The sequence below is a fragment of the Oncorhynchus masou genome, unplaced genomic scaffold (genome assembly GCF_036934945.1).
Source record: "Oncorhynchus masou masou isolate Uvic2021 unplaced genomic scaffold, UVic_Omas_1.1 unplaced_scaffold_1295, whole genome shotgun sequence".
Taxonomy (NCBI): Eukaryota; Metazoa; Chordata; class Actinopteri; order Salmoniformes; family Salmonidae; genus Oncorhynchus; species Oncorhynchus masou.
In genome coordinates, this window is record NW_027002800.1 from 149015 (window position 1) to 162767 (window position 13753).

The following is a 13753-nucleotide window of genomic DNA, read 5'->3' on the forward strand; positions in this document are numbered from 1 at the left end:
CTGTCCTGGAGGAGGAAATTACAGAGGAGGCGGGGCCAACATATCAGTATTGGCATCTGATTGGATCTGAACGCCGTGACTGCAGGTGTTTTGGGTGTTGAAAACGTGAATCACCCTATCAGACTGCAGGACTATCAACCACACTGGGCAAGCTCGTTTAACGAGGCCCGGTGCCCAGGATGAGGAGTTTCTTTTTTAAACGATTCCATTGTTCTTTAAAAATCTTAACTAACCCGGGGCATCGGGCCATGCAAAACGAACTCACCCACTGACAAAGTGGAGGTTGCTTGACAGGGATTGGTTACAGGCTACTTCCAGGGTCAAGGACTAATGACTTGAAGTTGTATGTACATCGTCGACGTACATAGTTAGATACTAATGTATGTTTTACTATTGGTTAAACTCTCGTACCTCATCAGAACCCCAAATATAAGCTTGTTATACTCAAATCTTTGTAAACAAAGTAAATGTAAACAAACACCGTATATATCCTAAAATCAAAATAGTAAAAACTATAATTTTGATATCATGGATGGTCAGTCTTTGCATACATAGCTCTTGCTTTGAATTTATTAAGAGTGGTTACATTTCTCCAGGCCCATCCCTTAGCTTTTTTACCAAAACACAGGTGGGGTGCCCGCTTAGTTGTTGTTTCAATTAAGGATTCCAGCTTGAAAGAGGAGATACAATGAAACCAACCACGGAAGCAGATTGTAGTGGATTCGGTGGGCAGCCCCAACCAAGACGAGAACCCAGGTTTAACAACTGTCAAGCCAACAGCTTAACTGCTACGCCAAGTTCAGGATCAAGGCTAAAGCGTATGGTGAGCAGTGGAGGGAATCTTCCTCTTAATGGACCATAAACCCAATCAATCGATCAGATGACTCTATCCTTGTTCCTCTGCAGCAGAGGTCCTCCCAGTCTACTGATCGATCGATCAATCAATCAACCGATGGATCAGGTGCCTCTATCTCCATGTTTCTCTGTAAAAGAGGTCCTCCCGGTCCAGAGCTGCTGCTCTGGCGCCATCTGGTGGCGTGAAGTGGTGTTGCAACAAGATGAGTACAGTAATGCAGACTGGACAGAACCTATTGGTCCCAAATGACACCCTCTTCCTTACATAGTGGAACTACATGTCCTGGTCAAAGTAGTGCACTACGTAGGGAATTCATTAGGGTGGTATTTGGGTTGGAACTAGGGCACTAGGTAGGGAATTCATTAGGGTGGAATCTGGGTTGGAACTAGGGCACTAGGTAGGGAATTCATTAGGGTTGGAACTAGGGCACTAGGTAGGGAAATCATTAGGGTGATATTTGGGTTGGAACTAGGGAACTAGGTAGGGAAATCATTAGGGTTGGAACTAGGGCACTAGGTAGGGAATTCATTAGGGTCGGAACTAGGGCACTAGGAAGGGAATTCATTAGGGTTGGAACTAGGTAGGGAATTCATTGGGTTTGGAACTAGGGCACTAGGTAGGGAATTCATTGGGGTTGGAACTAGGGAACTAGGTAGGGAATTCATTGGGGTTGGAACTAGGGCACTAGGAAGGGAATTCATTAGGGTTGGAACTAGGTAGGGAATTCATTGGGTTTGGAACTAGGGCACTAGGTAGGGAATTCATTGGGGTTGGAACTAGGGCACTAGGTAGGGAATTCATTAGGGTTGGAACTAGGGCACTAGGTAGGGAATTCATTCGGGAGGTATTTGCCTTGATGACAGCTTTGCAAACTCAAGTGCAGTCGTGAAAACCATCAAGAGCTATGATGAAACTGGCTCTCATGAGGACTGCCACAGGAAAAGACCCAGAGTTACTTCTGCTGCAGAGGATAAGTTCATTAGTTACCAGCCTCTTCCTGGAGATCTACTGTCCTGTAGGTTTTCAGTCCAACCCTCTTCCTGGAGATCTACCGTCCTGTAGGTTTTTAGTCCAACCCTCTTCCTGGAGGTCTACTGTCCTGTAGGTTTTCAGTCCAACCCTCTTCCTGGAGATCTACCGTCCTGTAGGTTTACAGTCCAACCCTCTTCCTGGAGATCTACTGTCCTGTAGGTTTACAGTCCAAACCTCTTACTGGAGATCTACTGTCCTGTAGGTTTACAGCCCAACCCTCTTCCTGGAGATCTACTGTCCTGTAGGTTTACAGTCCAACCCTCTTCCTGGAGATCTACTGTCCTGTAGGTTTACAGCCCAACCCTCTTCCTGGAGATCTACTGTCCTGTAGGTTTACAGTCCAACCCTCTTCCTGGAGATCTACTGTCCTGTAGGTTTACAGCCCAACCCTCTTCCTGGAGATCTACTGTCCTGTAGGTTTACAGTCCAACTCTCTTCCTGGAGATCTACTGTCCTGTAGGTTTACAGCCCAACCCTCTTCCTGGAGATCTACTGTCCTGTGGGATTTCAGTCCAACTCTAATTTAACACACCTGCTTCTACTAATTAGCTTACCACTAGGCTACCCTGCCGCCTCTACACTCTAACCACTAGGCTACCCTGCCACCTCTACACTCTAACCACTAGGCTCCCCTGCCATCCTGAAACACTGCACCATGTAGAGTATTCACAACGTGTCTCAGATCTGAAAGGTCAAACTGATCCTAGACCATATCTACCTCCCCATGTGTCCTGGTCAGAAACACTGCACCATGTAGAGAATAGGGTACCCGTTTGGCCCTGAGAACTGATCTCTGATCTGTGCTCCCTCTTGGTTTGAATAAGCAACCAGAATAGGACTGAGTGGCCCAAAGAACTGATCTCTGATCAGGTCCCATATTCACAACGTGTCTCAGAGTAGGACCCCTCCCACGTCTGTCTATTATGACGGTACTCATTATGAGTTGAAAGGTCAAACTGATCCTAGGTCAGCACTCCTACTGGGATCAGCTTTGTGAATACGGATCCTGCTTTCTGACCTCCTATTGGTTAAGCCAGGGCTCCATGCTAACTTTAATTTTTTGAATTTACACCTTGAAAAATGTAGGCCGAACACAAAGAAATCTAGGAGCACAATCTAAGTGATTGTAGGTAATGAAGCTAGAATCCTTCATTTGTCTAGGCTCACTGGTGCTCCTAAATAAAACACAGTCCAGGTGGCACAGCAAAATATTTAGGTGTGTATGAGAATAAAATGGTGGCACTGTTAGAGCTCTGTATCGGGGTTAAAACGGGTTCATGTTAGCTGATCCTAGAGCAGAGCTTAGGAACAACCACAATCTGTCACATAAGGGATATTTCACACAAATCGGTCTGACATGAAATGTGAGGGATATCAAGGGGTGATGACTTGGTTGCATTGGGTTTGACCAATAATGCTTCAACGTTAGCATTAGGAGACCCCAGCCAGGGGTGTGTTCAGTTGGCTTCAACGTTTGAGTTGTGGAACAGTTCGTACTGTACGACACGTTGTTTCCAAAGCGTTCTTTAACAGACATGTTTACTGCGTTCGGCGGGTTGAGAGTGATGTATTTATAACCCCCCCCCCCCTCCACAACCCAAACCCTCCCGGTTTACTTACCCCTCCCCCCCACAACCCAAACCCTCCCGGTTTACTTACCCCTCCCCCCCACAACCCAAACCCTCCCGGTTTACTTACCCCTACCCCCACAACCCAAACCCTCCCGGTTTACTTACCCCTACCCCCCCACAACCCAAACCCTCCCGGTTTACTTACCCCTACCCCCCCACAACCCAAACCCTCCCGGTTTACTTACCCCTACCCCCCCCACAACCCAAACCCTCCCAGTTTACTTACCCCTACCCCCCCCCACAACCCAAACCCTCCCAGTTTACTTACCCCTACCCCCCCACAACCCAAACCCTCCCAGTTTACTTACCCCTACCCCCCCACAACCCAAACCCTCCCAGTTTACTTACCCCTACCCCCCCACAACCCAAACCCTCCCAGTTTACTTACCCCTACCCCCCCTACAACCCAAACCCTCCCCGTTTATCAACTGGAAACAGATACAGCACCAATTACGTATATTTTTTTTTGAGGGGGGGGGGGTAACTAAACGCAGCACATGTAAAACAATAATCCAAGCATGGCTGGCTGTATTCCTCGTCTATACAGGGTAAGAAAACCAAGGGCATTTTCTAATAATTCAGGTAAACTATCCCTTTCAGCTTTAATAGTCAGGCAACTGCATCTTTTCACATCAACACAAGTCAATAATGAACACCCATTAGAAGACAGACTACGTCACAATGTCACTTAGTATGGAGCGATGCACTGGATCGGCCATTCATACAGCATACTAAACAGTAGTGTGGACATTGGGATGTTAGACCCCTCCCCCCGCTCACGAAAAGAACAATTCTGTCAGTTTGTTTCTGGGGCCTCCACTTTAGCTCCTCCCACATCTCTTACTCTGGGTGGTGTTCAGTATGGCACAGCATAGCAAAACACTTTGCAACGAAAAAAAAAAAAAAAAAAAAAAAAAAAACTAAAAACACAAACAGGACTTTCTCTTCTAGGTTTGGGGCATGTTCATTACAGCACAACGTAGCAAAAAAAACATTTCAGTCTTTCTCTTCTGGTTCGGGGCATGTTCATTACGGCACAGAGTAGCAAATCGTTTCAGTTTGTTTCTGTTTGGTGGCAGGTGAACCACCCCCCAGTTCCAGAGGGAGGTGAAGGTGGTGGTGTCTGATTGAAGACCTTTAGGTGGAGGTTGGACTGCCTGGTTGGTTCCGGTGGGAAGATCAACATTAGTTTAGATGTGAAAGAGTCTTTTAAGTGCAAAAAAAAATAAATCATTATTCCAACTCAGGTAATATGGTGAACACACAACCACACTGAACAGAATACTCAGAAAACATCAACATACTCAGAAGAGGACAGAGGTGTAGTGGAGTAGAAACACAGGTTATTTTGCGGGAGCGTTTATCTGTCCCATCTTTTACATAAAAAAAATAAAAAAATGCATTGAAAGTTTAGGGAGCATCACATTTACTCACTGTGAACGGTGATTATAGTTTACCTTTCTAAAGGTCGCCACACGACATCACCTGACTGGAGGGTTCGTCTGCCGACAGGTCAGATATCATCCCAGCATTAAGTAACAAGGATAATTCCTGAACTTTGAAATTCACACCTCAACAGAAGAAGCAAGGCGGTGTATAAATGAACCAACTGCAGCAGAGGTATACGAACCTGAACACTGGGGTTCGTGCAGCAAATAGCACCCCTATGTCCTCGACATAGTGGACTACTTTGACCAGAGTGACCTGTAGGCAAAAGTCGTTCACTTTATATTGGGGAATAGGGTGCGATTTTGGGACGCTGACCCTGCCGGTTGGTTGCACTAACATGACTGCTGAAGCACAGTTGTCAAGACAGAAAGGAAGCCGATACAATCAAATATCAACAGCCTGCTATTGGGAGGATCAGCCCTGAGACCCCACAGCCCCTCAGCCATCACAACTAGGCACAGGAGACACCAGGGCTGCTCACAAACAGCACCCTGTATAGTGCAACACTTTTCAAAAGGGCCCTATGCTGTAATATAGTAGGGTGCCATGTAGGGACTAGTAGGGTGCCATGTAGGGACTAGGGTGGTGTGTAGGGACGAGGGTGCTGTGTAGAGACTAGGGTGCTGTGTAGGGACTAGGATGTAAGGACTAGGGTGCTGTGTAGGGACTAGGGTGCTGTGTAGAGACTAGGGTGCTGTGTAGGGACTAGGATGTAAGGACTAGGGTGCTGTGTAGGGACTAGGATGTAAGGACTAGGGTGGTGTGTAGAGACGAGGGAGGTGTGTAGAGACTAGGGTGTAGGGACTAGGGTGCTGTGTAGAGACTAGGGTGTAGGGACTAGGGTGCTGTGTAGAGACTAGGGTGTAGGGACTAGGGTGCTGTGTAGGGACTAGGATGTAGGGGCTATGGTGCTGTGTAGGGACTAGGATGTAAGGGCTATGATGTAGGGACTAGGGTGCTGTGTAGGGACTAGGGAGGTGTGTAGAGACTAGGATGTAGGGGCTATGGTGCTGTGTAGGGACTAGGATGTAAGGGCTATGATGTAGGGACTAGGGTGCTGTGTAGGGACTAGGGTGCTGTGTAGGGACTAGGGAGGTGTGTAGAGACTAGGATGTAGGGGCTATGGTGCTGTGTAGGGACTAGGGTGCTGTGTAGGGACTAGGGTGCTGTGTAGGGACTAGGGTGCTGTGTAGAGACTAGGATGTAGGGGCTATGGTGCTGTGTAGGGACTAGGATGTAAGGGCTATGATGTAGGGACTAGGGTGCTGTGTAGGGACTAGGGAGGTGTGTAGAGACTAGGATGTAGGGGCTATGGTGCTGTGTAGGGACTAGGGAGGTGTGTAGGGACTAGGGTGCTGTGTAGGGACTAGGGTGCTGTGTAGGGACTAGGGTGCTGTGTAGGGACTAGGGTGCTGTGTAGGGACTGATGTAGGGGCTAGGGTGCTGTGTAGGGACTAGGGTGTAGGGGCTAGGGTGCTGTGTAGGGACTGATGTAGGGGCTAGGGTGTAGGGGCTAGGGTGCTGTGTAGGGACTGATGTAGGGGCTAGGGTGCTGTGTAGGGACTGATGTAGGGGCTAGGGTGCTGTGTAGGGACTGATGTAGGGGCTAGGGTGTAGGGGCTAGGGTGCCATTTGGGACACAGCCAGGAAATGTGAGGGAAGTCCTCTTCTTCATCACAGACAGCATCAATGTCCACTGAGCAGGATGACGAACACAAAGCAAAAGGTTCTAGCAAAGAAGGCATCTCTCCAACCTCTTCTGGCATCAATCCTTATCTAGTTCACTGAGAAACACGTTTTCCACCGCCCTCGTTTCCTTAGGAAGGGAGGAGGGGTGAGGATGGGGGGGGGGAAGAGAGAGAGAGGGGGGAGCAACAAGTGTAGAGGATCAAGTGGCTTCTTTTTTATTTATTTCAAATCAGCACAGTGCATTTCTCCTCTGAACGGGGGCTGCATCCCAACCTCCTCGATGCCCTTCTGTCCTCGCGGTCAATGATCACTGAGGCTGCGTTTACAAAGACAGCACAATTCTGTTCTGTTGCCCATTTACTGGGAAAAGAACTGATCTGATTGGTCAAAAGGCCCAATTAGTGGAAAAAGATCTGAATTAGGCTACCTGTGTAGATGCAGCCTAACGGGGTTAGGAAGGATGGATGACAGGTTTCCAACAAGCATGCTTTCAGTTTAGACCAGTGCTCTCAACTAGGAAAGGAGACAAGGACAGGAGGACACCACCCACTCAACTAAATGGAAGGCCTCCTTAGTCCTCAACGCCGGTTCACTCCACAGCCGTAGATCCTTCAGTCTGTCTGTTATCAAGATCTCAACCCCCCCCCCCCACAAAAGGTCTCTTAACCCTCCCAGGGGGCTGGGCTGCCCAATCAGATCATCCGGTTGCGTTTATGGGTGGGGGAGTCTGTAATGACGTCATTGCACTGGGCGGAGCTGCGTTTCCTGGGGTTAGCGTCCAGGTGCAGGGCCATCTCCTCGGAGATGAAAGTGTTCAGGTCCACATCATGGAGACCGTTACGCCGACGCCCCACCGGGGTCGACCCACCCCCACCGCCAGCAGCACCCCCCACGTGGGTGGGAGAGCCTGGGGTACCGGAACGAACACTGATGCTGGCCATAGCCCCACTTAGACCTGGAGAGGACAGATTGGAGGGGGGGAAGAAAAACACCACCACAAGGTCAAACTCAGTCATCGAACCCTGACTCAGAGAAAACATGAAAAACAAAAAGGAAGTCTAGGATGCATTCAGGCCCTGGGGCACAACGGTACATCCCCAAATGGCATCGTATTCCCTATATAATCTCTACTTTGGAGCAGGGTCCATAGGGCTCTGGGTCAACAAGGTAGTGAGCTGTGAAGGGCAGGGATGGGGAACTGGCTGCCCGCGGGCCACATGAGGTCCTCGGGATCAAAAGTTTTTTTTTTTATATATATATATAAAAATAAAAAAACTTTTGGAACTTAATCGTGGACTCAACTAGAGGTCGACAGATTAATCGGAAAGGCAGACTAATTAGGGCCGATTTCAAGTTTTCGTAATCGGAACTAGGTATTTTTGGACGATTTATTATATAATTATTTTTACACCTTTATTTCATCTTTATTTAACTAGGCAAGTCAGTTAAGAACACATTCTTATTTTCAATGACGGCCTGGGAACAGTGGGTTAACCGCCTCGTTCTGTAACGTAACAAAAAGTGGGTTTTGGGGGGGGGGGGGGGGAGAATTAGGGGTCTGAATAGTTTAAAATGCACTGTATCTGTATTTACTGTGCAGTGCTTTGTGCCCTCTGACCCTAACCACTAGAAATAGATGTGTATTTACTGTGCAGTGCTATGTGCCCTCTGACCCTAACACTAAGGTACGTCACTGGGGCCGAGCTCCCTGCCATCCAGGACCTCTATACTAGACGGTGTCATTTCAAGGTTGTTGTTTTTTTACTATGTTCTACATTGTAGAATAGTGAAGACATCAAAACTATGAAATAACACATGGAATCATGTAGTAACCAAAAGTTTTATACAAATAAAAATATATTTTAAACTTGAGATTTTTCAAATAGTCACACCTTGATGACAGATTTTGCACACGCTTGGCAATATCTCAACCAGCTTCACCCAGAATGCTTTTCCAACCGTCTTGAAGGAGTTCCCACATATGCTGCGCATTTGTTGGCTGCTTTTTCCTTCACTCTGTGGTCTGACTCATCCCAAACCATCTCAATTTGGTTGAAGTCAGGGGATTGTGGAGGCCAGGTCATCTGATGCAGCACTCCATCGCTCTTCTTCTTGGTCAAATAGTCCTAACACAGCCTGTGTTGGGTGTGTTGTGTTGGGTCATTGTCCTGTTGAAAAACAAATGATAGTCCCACTGAGCCCAAACCGGATGGGATGGCGTATCGCTGCAGAATGCTGTGGTAGCCATGCTGTTTAAGTGTGCCTTGAATTTGAAATAAATCACAGACAATGTCACCAGCAAAGCACCCCCACACCACAACACCTCCTCCTCCATGCTTTACGGTGTGAAATGCACATACGGAGATCATCCGTTCACCAAAAACAGCAAACAAGACACAGCGGTTAGAACCAAAAATCTCCAATTTGGACTCCAGACCAAAGGACAAATTTCCACTAGTCTAATGTCCATTGCTCGTGTTTCTTTGCCCAAGCAAGTCTCTTCTAACTGGTGTCATTTAGTAGTGGTTTCTTTGCAGCAATTCAACCATGGCGGCTGATTCACAGTCGCCTCTGAACGGTTGATGTTGAGATGCGTCCGTTACTTGAACTCTGTGAAGCATTTATTTGGGCTGCAATGTCTGAGGCTGGTAACTGTAATGAACTTATCCTCTGCAGCAGAGGTAACTCAGGGTCTTCCTTTCCTGTGGCGGTCCCCATGAGAGCCAGTTTCATCATAGAGCTTGATGGTTTTTGTGACTGCACTTGAAGAAACTGTACAAGTTCTTGACATTTCCCATATTGACTGACCTTCATGTCTTAAAGTAATGATGGACTGTTGTTTCCCTTTGCTTATTTGAGTTGATCTTGACATAATATGGACTTGGTCTTGTACCAAATATCTTCTGTATACCTTGTCACAAAACAAATGATTGGCTCAAATGCATCGAGGGAAGAAATTCCACAAATGTATTCGTAAGGCACACCTGTTAATTGAAATGCATTCCAGGTGACTACCTCATGAAGCTAGTTGAGAGAATGCCAAGTGTATAAAGCTGTTATCAAGGCAAAGGGTAGCTAATTTCAAGAATCTCAAATATAAAATATATTTTGATTTGTTTAACACGTAATTCCTTAATATTTCATAGTTTTGATGTCTTCACTATTATACTACAATGTAGAAAATAGTAAAAATAAAGAAAAACCCTTTTGAAGAGAAGGTGTTCTAAACCTTTTGACGGGTAGTGTAACTTCCCCATTTTTTTTAACCATAAAATATAGCTCAGTACTCAAATTTTTGATTTTACAGTCATTTTTGCTCTCCTTTATCAAGGCTGTCAATTTTAGACCCCACTGTATATTTGTGTATTTACCATGCAGTGCGATGGCCTCTCTGAAGGGCTGGAGGTCAGCCTCCACAGAGGAGTCTGTCTCAGGGGCCGGGGAGGCCGGTTAGGGAGACCACGGTCAGTCTGTGTCCTGGAGTGAGGGTGGCTCTGGAGGTCCGGGGGGGTGGGGCCCGGCCACACAGGAAGCTGATGAGGTCCTCTCGCCGGATGGTTCTCCTCCTTTTCTTCACCCAGGCCAGCACATCCTTGTTGCGACGCTGGTGGCCGATCTGTATACCTAGGTCGTAGCTACGCTGGTGGGCCTCCACAGACTCTGTGTGGTGGGAGGCAGAAAGAGAAAGGAATGTGTGTGACATTGAGTGAGAAAGTATGAAAGTGTGTGTGTGTGTGTGTGAGAGAAAGAGAGAATGTGTGATGAGACTTGAAGGTTCCTTTGTGTGAAACCTGTGACTAACAGTTGACGGTTCACTATAGAACTATAGGCAGGCAGCCCCCCCCTTCCAGAGGTTGCCAGTCAGACAGCACAGATGCTGGAATCATGATCCTGGAGGGCCACAGGGTATGGAGGCTTTTGTCCTAGTCCAGCACTAACACACACGATTCAACTATCCACAGGGACTCTTGACGATCAGCTGAATCAGATGTGTTAGTGCTGAACTGGAACTAGCCGTTGAACATGACTCTGTTCCAATGCACAGTTATTGGACCGAGGCGTCTTCTGTACAGGGAGTTTTGATAAGAACCTTGGCGAACATTAACATGCATCACTTGAGGTAAGGTCTGTATGCTTCCAAAACTATATATCTTTCCTATCAGCAAGAAATTATTTTCAAAAACAAATAGGTAAAATGGATACACACCTTTATAGGGTTAGGGTTCCCACAGGGCCATATCTCCATGTTACAGAGGCCATCACCTGTGCTAATTAGCTATGTGCTCCGAAACACCTGAGAAGCATAACTCGGGAAGTGCAGCACAAGTGTAGTTTCATATGATGAGGCACCCATAGATGTGTGGATCTGTAACTGCTACAGTAAGTATATATTTTTTTTCTCTCTCACTGATGAAAGATAAAGGGCCATATGTTTCGACAGCCGTATCCAAGCGATGATTATTGACTTTTCCAAACCTTAAAAAATACAGTGTCGGGATTGTAGTTCACATGAGCCAGTTGTTGGCGAAGGTGGTGGCTGAAAACCGTAGGGAGAAGGCAGAATACCGACTAGAGTTTGACAGTTAGGCTGCACACCCTGCTGTGCTCTCCAGGACCACAACGCGACAGGACAGCTGTAAATGGCGAGATGGTCAATACTCAGGTGACAAGAAGAGGACCTTGATTGTTTACAAGTTTCTATCTACTAATCAATACATGTCCTGTTTACAGCAGAATGACAAAGGAAAGCCTATGGACTTTGATGATGAGCCTTTAGCTCTGTCCCAACAACCCTTTACCGAGTCTTCTGAAGTACCCTACCCCTGTGGTAGGCCAAGTATCTTTAGGCTCTGTCCCAACAACCCTTTACCGAGTCTTCTGAAGTACCCTACCCCTGTGGTAGGCCAAGTATCTTGACAACTACAATGCAAATCAATACATGCTTAGACCACAGCAGAACAATAATGAAAAGCCTATAGACTGTTACGATGATCCTATACTGTCGTGAAAGCAAGTTAGAAGACAAGAAACTGAAAACACTTTGAGTGTCCCTGACACCTACCTTTGTACAGGTTGGTCACGGCTGTGGCCGCGTTCTGAAACGGCACCCACAAAGAAAGCCCCCCCTGTTGGTGACATACTCGGTCTGTCGAGACAACACACCACCAAAGACATTACAGGTTTGTTGGAATTTCCTACTAAGACAGATAGCCTGGTTGACAACAGTTTACATAAATAGCTTGGTTGACAGTTTACATAAATAGCAAGTTAGGCGCCAATTAATTGTACAGTATTCCCACTTTAGTAGTACATGATACAAGGCAACACATGAGACTGAAAGCGTCTTGATTACAGGAGAGCGTTTTTATTCGCCATTTTGTCTTGCATCTAGAGTTGCAGGCGGGCTTTGGAATACAAATAACTGTCAGCCAGCACTAGATGGCCAACTCGACAGTTTATGAGCACGAGTGCATAACGCACCAACTAAAATTGCCCTTTCAGCAGGAAAGTTGCAGTCGTATATTATAAATACTTGATACCTTAGTAACTAAAGAAACTACGGTTAACGATATATATACTGAACTATGAGAAGCATTACAGTAGCGGTTAAGAATTCTCAATAACCCCAAAAGCCAATAGTAAATCTTCGCCATTTTGTTTAAATTTTCAGTTATGCACTGTTATAACAACTCGGGTTATTCGTTGATTTGTAGACATAAAACCAAAACGGATATTACAAAACGTTCATGCATACCTATGGTAAGTAATATTAGCCCCAAATACACCTAACAAAAAGGCAACACTGAAAGATACAATCTGTCACAAGGGGAATGTCGCGCAGCGATGATTGTTGTTTCCGTCGCCATTTTGTTTCTCTGATACTTGTTCACTGACATTTGGCCGGACTCGCAGTTTCTCTAACCAGATGGTTAACTCTGGTAACAGTATAAGCCATATTAGTAAAACAAAAAAAGACTGGATGAGATAGCTATTCAACTAACTTAACTAGCCAAAAAGTGTGTTGGCTGGTTATGTTGCTTAGCAGTTATCGTTAACTAGCTATAGACGATAGACGTTTTGGCGAACAACAACCAGAGAAAACTACTGTAACGTTCAAGATATCTTTTTATGAAACAAAAACTACATTTAGGTGTTCTGATTTACTAAACACACAAAAGAGCAAACTATAATTACGGGATGTCTTGACTTAAGATGGTAAACCGTTGCTACAGTACAGTAGCTAGCTAACCAGCTGATCAGCTGGTAAACTGGCTACTAGCTAGTTGGCTACTAGCTAAATGGCTACAAGCTAAATGGCTACTAGCTAGTTGGCTACTAGCTAAATGGCTACTAGCTAAATGGCTACTAGCTAAATGGCTACTAGCTAGTTGGCTACCGGCTAGTTGGCTAACATGAGCTACTTCCCACCGCCACTAACAGTGACTGAGTAGCATAGCAAAGCTCAGTAACAAGGCGCAGGGGTGGCATCCGAATAAACGGTAGTTCTGGTCTTGTCTCGGACCTTTGTAGAGCTGAGCCACGGCAGTGGCGGAATTCTGGAAGAGATGCCATAATTTATCCTGGTCGTTATCGGCCTCCTCCTCGTTTGACTCTCTTTGCTCCGCTTCGGCCAAACACTGCCGCTCCCATTTTGAGAACCAATGTTCGGGTCCGTGTTCCTGAATCTCCGGGTCTCCTTCTTTCTTCTTCTCCTCCATTTACACCGTTAAAACCCTCGGGTAGATTACAACTTTAGTATGTCGATTAATAAATTACTTGGCGATGCGAATAAATGTCCGTTAGGGAATTCATTAATTTTGTTATGACTTAATAGCTGTTTCTCAAACCGACTACTCCGGTCTGAAAAGACTCTTCAACTAGTTTTTTGACGTTGCCGACGTCCGCCTATATAAAAGTCATACTACCGTGTTGTCGTTTCTACTCCGCCCCTATTCCAATCAGTGATTGGTCAGTATGGCTCTGGGTCGTGGCTTCAGGTTTGTGCTGATGATTTCAGTGGACCACAGAAACATCTGTCATAGAAATGACGTAAAGGAACGCCACGAAAATTCTTAGCTACTTAAAGCTTGTGTGA

General features: G+C 46.1%; 1 pseudogene; it reads right to left on the reverse strand.

Annotated features, from left to right (window-relative positions):
• Window positions 1–7301: 7301 nt before the first annotated feature.
• Window positions 7302–13550, reverse strand: LOC135530231 (HUWE1-associated protein modifying stress responses-like; annotated as a pseudogene).
• Between the last annotated feature and the right edge of the window lie 203 nt (window positions 13551–13753).